Source organism: Arachis ipaensis, chromosome B09 (assembly GCF_000816755.2).
Source record: "Arachis ipaensis cultivar K30076 chromosome B09, Araip1.1, whole genome shotgun sequence".
NCBI classification, from domain to species: domain Eukaryota; kingdom Viridiplantae; phylum Streptophyta; class Magnoliopsida; order Fabales; family Fabaceae; genus Arachis; species Arachis ipaensis.
Window position 1 is genome coordinate 108,958,039 of NC_029793.2, and position 8,199 is coordinate 108,966,237.

An 8,199-nucleotide genomic window follows, 5' to 3' on the forward strand; every position below is an offset into this window, starting at 1 on the left:
ATATACATTAATAATAAAATAACATAATAAATTATCATATTTTAATATTAAATATAAAATTAATACGTACAAAAAATTTTAAACTTTTAAATCAATACGGATCATTGTAAACAATACTTATTTATGGCATAAATAAAGAAATACAGAATATTAAGTTTTGCATATAAAAATTTAGGAACATATTATATGTACAAATGTAATTTCATAGTGTTAATTTTTTTTTAATGGTATAGACTAACAACTCTAATTTTATTTCATAGTCAAATTAAAAAAAAAATCATAATTTTAAAGGTAGTCAGAAAAAAACAATAAAATAACAAATATAATTTTATCTCTTAATTCAGTGTATTTATTTATATTTTATATTTTTTGTGATTAATTTTGTATGGTATTGGTATATTGAATAAAAATACCTGTTATAATAACAAAAAATAAAATAAAATTTCAATCATCAATAATTTTATACTCTTTACTTTTTTTTCAGTTTCATTTTGGATTTTAATTTGTTACTCAAAAGTAGTAAAATTCTATTGATACCGAAATAAAGTTACAAAAAGGTCCATATAGGGTAGAATAAGTAAAATAATGTGATACCCATATTGCAACATCCAAATGAAACAACCTAAGATCTAAAATGTTTATATTTCTCTTTCTCACCGTCTATTATATTATCTATTCTATTATATAAGAATTGAATTTTTACATTTAATGATAGAGTCAACGTAGCATGCTTCTGAGAGTGTTTCCTAATTTATTTTGTTTAACTCGTTAAATACAATTCTTTATGATGAATTAGTTATATTAACTAATTAATTTGATTAGATATTTAAGTATCACATAATTTAAAATTATGTATATCAATTATTTGATTTGATTTTTATGATATATAAATTTAAGGAATAAATTAAAATTAAATAAGATAATTTATTACTTATTTAAATTGAATACAACAAATACAAATTAATTTAGTTAGAAGTTTACTATTTTATAATCTTCTATATATAAAAATGATAAAATAAAATTGTAAAAATAATATTTTTATCACTTTTGCTATTTTAATTTTATTTTCTTTGTTTTTTTATGTGTAATTTTATTTTACATTAACTTTGATTATTTAATAACAAAATATACTCATATTAATTTTATCATATAATAATATATTTTTTCTATGTTAATCGAAGAATTTCAATAGTTATCAACTACATCTAATAGAATGACTGAGAAGTGAGAACTACGAGAAGTTATACCCAGATTTAAAATGCTAAAACAAAGAAAAGAAAACAGTGGATATATGATTAGAGAAAAATATATAATAATGAGAAATATACTAAAATTAGATTTTTCTCCAACTAATAAAAGTGGGGTGTCAATTCCTCATGAATTTATTTTTCCTCTAAAATAAATCACTATTTTCTCTTCTAAATTTATTTTAGAAAAATATCTTTATTATAATTATATTACAATTAGCATTTAACGAATAATGCATGATTATACTAATTTAGGAAAATATCTTTATTATAATTATATAAAATCAATATTTAATACATTATCAACTAATAAAAGTGAGGTGTCAATTCCTCGTAAATTTATTTTTTCTCCAAAATGAAAGTATTATTCTCTCTTCTAAATTTATTTTAGAAAAATATTTTTATTATAATTATATTACAATATTACAATTATATTACAATTAACATTTAATGAATAATACATAATTATAATAATTTAGAAAAATAAAATAAAGTCCAGTAATTTATCTTCCGACTACACACGTGTGGAGAATAAATTTTAAGAAGAAGTCACATATAGTAAATACGATCAATAATTGTTAAATTGTATACTAACATTGATATAATATTATTTCAGGTATATGTTTTACAGGCATCAAAGAAAAGTATTGAGTTATTTTTTAGTGGGTTTAAATTATTTATTGTTTATTAGAGAATTTTGTTCATTAAAATTCTTTAATAATTTATTATTTATTTTGAGCAGATTTTGATATGTTCTTACTTGACAATAAAACAATATATAAAAATTTGTTGGTGGGTCTAAGTATTACTAGATTATTTATGGTCACATTGAGTATATATGTTTGATTTATTGAAGAGAGTAGATTACTAAAATCAATTAATAACTATTTTAGAGTTAATACATTTAACACTAGATTAAGAAAAAACAAATAATACATAATATGTTACATTTTTATTAATCAAACTATTATAAATCAAATTAATCTTAACAAAACAATTTAAAATTATAATTTCAATCTTATCACGTGCATGATACGGGTTATTACACTTGTTTAAAAAAATTATTATACACCCACATTGGTTTTCTATTCTCTCTAATAACAATGATAAAAATAACAAAACAATGGCAATAATAATAACGACAATAACAACATTTACTAAGAAGGATAAGACTAACAACAACAACGACAACAACAATAATAATAATAATAATGAAGTTGTTTAACTAACCTCTTGGTCGATGTATCAAGCCACATGCACAACGCCATTTAATCGTTACATGCGAGTTTCGTCTTCCATAACTCCATCACCCAACTGGTTCAAAACCACAAAACCTCCCCTTAAACATCAAAGCTCCCCAGATTCTCTCTCAGCCACCCAACTTCACAAAATTTGCTTTGCCTCAAATGTAATCCGCCATGACTTACAACGAAAAATGTATTTATAGTATCTCATGCATAAACCATGGTAGCCCACGAGGTTTTATACCCACCATATTTTCTTCATAAATCGTGGCTACCACCAACGGTTTCTAGCACGCATTTTCCAAGCGTAATTCGTGGTAGCCTCCAACAGTTTACATTCAACTCTTCTTGCATGTAAACCGTGCCAGCTTACAGCGATTTACGTATAAAATTAAAACCATGGTTATCCACCACGGTTTACATAGAAACTAAATCAGGACATGCACGTAAAGAACTTCCAGTTGTTGTATTTAGGTAAAGCTTTCTCTCTTTTATTTTATATAAATACATTGCCCTAATATTTTTTAAAATTTTTGTGGACACAGATCAGATGTCTCCTTTTTATTGCATGCGATCCGTCTCTTAAGTTGCATTAAAAATTTTAGGATAGATAATAGAGTTAAGGTTGAGAGATCTTCAATTTGTACAATAAACTAGAGTTGGATTGAATTTTAAAAAAAAATTTAATCTACAAATAAAATTAAAATTGAGGCTAAATTTTATCCTACTTTATTTATTATCAGCTCTACTTAAAGATTAAATTATCGGATAAAAATAGCAAAAGAAAAAAACGATAAGAAAAGTCTCAAAAAATAGTATTAATTGGACAAAAATTAATAAAAGTATTATTTTTTATAATGACAAAAGATTTTTATATTTTGTAAATGACTTATATATTTAATACTTTAATTTGATTTTTGGATGACCATTGAAACAATTATTTAAAGAGTGCATGAAATATATAAGAAAAAACTTCTACCTCTAGATTCATTTAAAAAAAATTCTACTTCTAGATTCATTTTTTTAAAAAAATTGGCCATTTACAAAATATTTTTAATTCAAAAAATTATTAAATTTTAAAAATAAAAATATCTTATTTTTTAAATTATACTTAAAAAATTATATCAAACTTTGATTTTTAAATTTATTTTTAAAAATATATATAATTTGGTTATTTTTATATTTTAAAGTTATTTTTATTAACGTATAAATCTTTTAAGTATACATTTTGTAATTTACCTTGTTATAATTTATACTACTATATTAAACGGATTAAATATATTGAATGCTTAATTTTGACGATGTGGTGGCATGAAACTAACTTATTTTTTTATTAAAATTTGTACTACTATATCGTTTGTTAACAAAATTCCTAATTAATTTAAAAAAAATGTGCATAAGAAATAAAAAATGTAAATAAAGTAGGACAACACATTCATGGTTAATAATAGCTTTTGTTATTAATAAAAAAATATCTTAATAATAGAGACAGTTTAACACGTATTTAACGATATTAAATTACTTAGATGATGAATTTACACATAAATAACATCTAAGAGGTGTTTAATTTTATAAATATATCATCATATTTTATATACAATTCATTCGAAATACATATATATTTATCTTGTATTTGTTGTGTTCAAAATGTAGAGTTAAATTTCACTTTAATTTTTGAGATAGGTGAGTTGCATCAATTTAATCTTTGAAATTTCAATTACTCTAAATTAGTCTTCTAAATTCAAAAAAAAATGCATCACATTAATCTCTCCCTCATTTTCTATTACGGGAGCACTAAGGCTGTCAATAATGTGGTCAATTCTTGTCACGCTGAATATATATACAGAAACGACGTTGTTTATGTTTTGGTGCTAAATACACTTTTAAACGTGTTTGATTATGAAAAAGAAACAAAATATTACCTCTTTCTTTTATCCATGGTTCTGAAAATCGAATTAGACCGGCCAGTTCAACCGGAATAATCGAGAACCGATCACCTAGCCAGTTCAGATAAGATCAGAAACTGTTTGACAAAAAATTGGTGAAAAACTGATTGAACCGGCAATTAACCAGTAAACCGACAGAATCGTCTGATTTTTTTTTTGCAGTTTTCCAGTTTGAAAATCCCTTCAAAACAGCGCCGTTTTTGGCCTTCAAAAAAAAAAAAGCCTAAATCATCTACCCGAAGCCCAGACCCCCTCCCCCCAAACCAAAAGTCCAACACTCCCACTCATCTCCTCTCATCTCTTTCTCAAAAAATCAAAGTTGAAAGAACAGATGGAAACCCTAACGGACTAGCCGCGCACCCACCGCAACCACCGCAGCCCCACAACCCCGCGGAACCCACAGACACTGGATCTCCTCTGAAAAAAAAAAAGCCTAAATCATCTACCCGAAGCCCGGACCCCCTCCCCCCAAACCAAAAGTCCAACACTCCCACTCATCTCCTCTCATCTCTTTCTCAAAAAATCAAAGTTGAAAGAACAGATGGAAACCCTAACGGACTAGCCGCGCACCCACCGCAACCACCGCAGCCCCACAACCCCGCGGAACCCACAGACACTGGATCTCCTCTGCTCGAGCGTGCTTTCTCTCTGTTCGCCGGTGTCGCACCGTGGAAGCTCCGTCGCCGTCGCAGGAGCTGTGTTGCCGTCGTAGGAAGCTCCGTCACCGTCCTAGGAAGCTGTGTTGCCGTTGTAGGAAGCTCCCTTGCCGTCGCGTGGAAGCTCTGTGGCCGTCACCGTCTCCCCTGTTCAAGCGCTCTCTCTTTCTCTGTGTTCTCCGGTGTGGCCGTCTCCTTTGTCGTCGCCGTCACTCCACTTCCTCCTCGCTGCCGGGAAGCAGTAAGCACTCTGACTTTCTGAGTGTTGATGCAGGTCCCAATCTTCATATTTGCAAATCACTTCACTCAAAAGCTTTTATGAAAATTTTAAGACAAATATGATTACATTTGTCATCAAAATTTTCATTATTTCTAAAATTGTGAATGAGTACATAGTATCTTATTTTATGAAACTGGAATAATCATGTTGATTGTTGATTTATGATTCTAGAATGATTTTCTAAAATGATGATGATGTTATTACTGATATGTTGTTGGCTTGTTGTTGATTTTCCGATGATTACTGATTAGTGATGATTAGTGGCTTTGTTTAATTCTGAATTGGAGTTGGATTTAGTTGAGTTACTGGATTTAATTCTGAGTTGCTGAGTTAATAATATTGATTTTGTTGATGTTTGCTTATTTTGAAATGCTGATTTTTTGAAATGAGGATGATGTTGTTGCTGATTTTCTGATGATTACTAATTAGTGATAATTAGTTCCTGTGGGTAGTTGAATTTTGTTAATATTTTTTTGGTGTAGAACATTAGGTGCAATTTTGAATTTTATTAGGTTAGAAAAGTTCAAATTTAAATATTTGAAACTATATATTAAATTTTTAAGTAATATTTAATTAAACCGGTTGAATCTCGGTCGAACCAGTGAACCAATAAACCAGTTATTTCACCGGTTTATTGAATGGTTCGGTACTCGCAACCTTGGTTTTATCATTCTTCGTTTTTAATTTTTCCATGATAGTTGCAGAAAAAGAATTCTCTCTTCTATGAGCGATGAAAATTAGTGAATGGTAGATGTGTAAAGATTTTTGGAAACCATCGGATTACCGTTTAGTCTGTACAGCATTAAATTCTATTGTAAACTACTGAAAAATAGGAGAGCAGTCACACTCATACCATTTTAAAACTCCGATACTGTGCTTCAATTGAGGGTCTTTATGGTTGACCGCATGGAATTCTAGTTCTCACTTGCAATCATGATCCCAAAATCGAAATTATGCCAACAAAGAAAAAGAAAAAGAACAAGAAAAAAGAAGAAGAAGAAACATTTGAAGAAGTAAGTGAAGAAGAGTGACATGAATTTGATTTAGGTTATAACTTTTACACTGCACGGTTCGTCGTTCACTCTGTGTGTGTTGCAAAATGAGGAAAATAGGAAGAAGTGAAGAACCCTTAAAATAGGAATTCCTATTGTCCGTGAAACTGAATTCCATCCCAACTGCAAATTTATTATCTGTGATAATAGGAATTTCTATCGTGACGGTAGCCACACAAAAAATACTTAATACATGAATATTTAATAATCGAAATTAAAAGTAAATTAATACCCATTGCATCAATTATGATATAAATAAACTTTACATTAAGTTATTATTTCCGTCTAAACAAAATAAGAACATAAACACATAATTAAATACTGATTAATAGATACTAATTTATATTTAACTAAATCAATAACTAACTAAAAAAATTATTATCTTAAACTTAATTAAATAAACAGATAAACAAATGCTAATTGAGTATATTTTCACATTTCACTTAACTATTTGGTCCATCGATCAAGATAAATTATTACAAAATTCTAATCCTTTTTATAAATATAGACAATTATGTACCTGCACTCATATATTTCGAAAACTCCGGGACATGCATGGCTTCTAAATCCAAAACTCGCATGAAAGATGGCTCCTCAAACGGCACTTCGTTTGCGAGTGCATTTGCCACGTTTGTCACATTTGGAGTAATAGTGTCGTCACCTTGATCTTCATCTCCGTCTAGACCAACAACTTCGTAATTGCTTTCGAACTCTTCTTCATTGTCACTATTGTAATCTTCCCGTACAATATTCCGGTCGGCCTCGGATTGTTCGAATTCAACGTACAACTCGATGAACGAGATTTGATCATGACTTTCAATATACATTGAAGACATCTCTTGCATACTTGCTTCGTCTGTTACATATTTGGTTTGAAATTGGACGAATCCACTAAATACCGGTATGGGATATCTGTATAAAATACATGATATTTTCCTTGACATCTCAGAATCTATCTTCTCACAGTTCACACCTTTGAGCTCTTCAAATAAGATTGTGAAGAGAATAATAACATCTAACGGATTTTCAAAAATAAATTTTACTCTTAAATGTTTGTAATAAAATCTGACCAAAATAATACATTTTTAATAGAACTCTGTCATCCATTTCTCTCACTCACCTAAACAAGAACAGAAACTTCACTGTCAGATTTTTTTGCTTTATACCAAAGAAGAGAGAAACACGAATAGAAGAAAGCAGAAGAAGAAGCCGAACAAGAAGAAGAAGAAGATGGGATCTAATATCTTTTACGAGTTACACACTTTTATATATACATCTATACATAAATCGGACCATCGATTAGTTTCAGCTGATTCGAAAAAAAATTATAATATTAAACTCGAACCGTGCGATTTCATTTTTGCATTCATAAAAAAATTTATAGATATATACAACACGAACGGTCTGATTCTTGCTTCGAAATTCAAAATTTCTCTCCTTTTAAATTAGACTCTCCAATTTGTTCAGCAAAATTTTAAAACAAAAAACTCGCAGAGTCCAAATTTTTTTTACTGTCACTTAAAAAAAACTGTCCCACACATTTGTCTAGCACCTTCAGAATCTATAACCAGGCACATCATATACAAGGCTTTCATAACAAAAAAATTGAGCCCATTAGTGTTTCATAGACATTATTAATCATTAAATATTTGAAAACTTTTTTACTTTTCTAATACGATTTTTTTTTCTTTTTAAATATTGAAGAACTTCTTAACGTAATTATTAATCAAATTATTATAAGTCTCATATTTTCTAAAAATATAACTTTTAGATA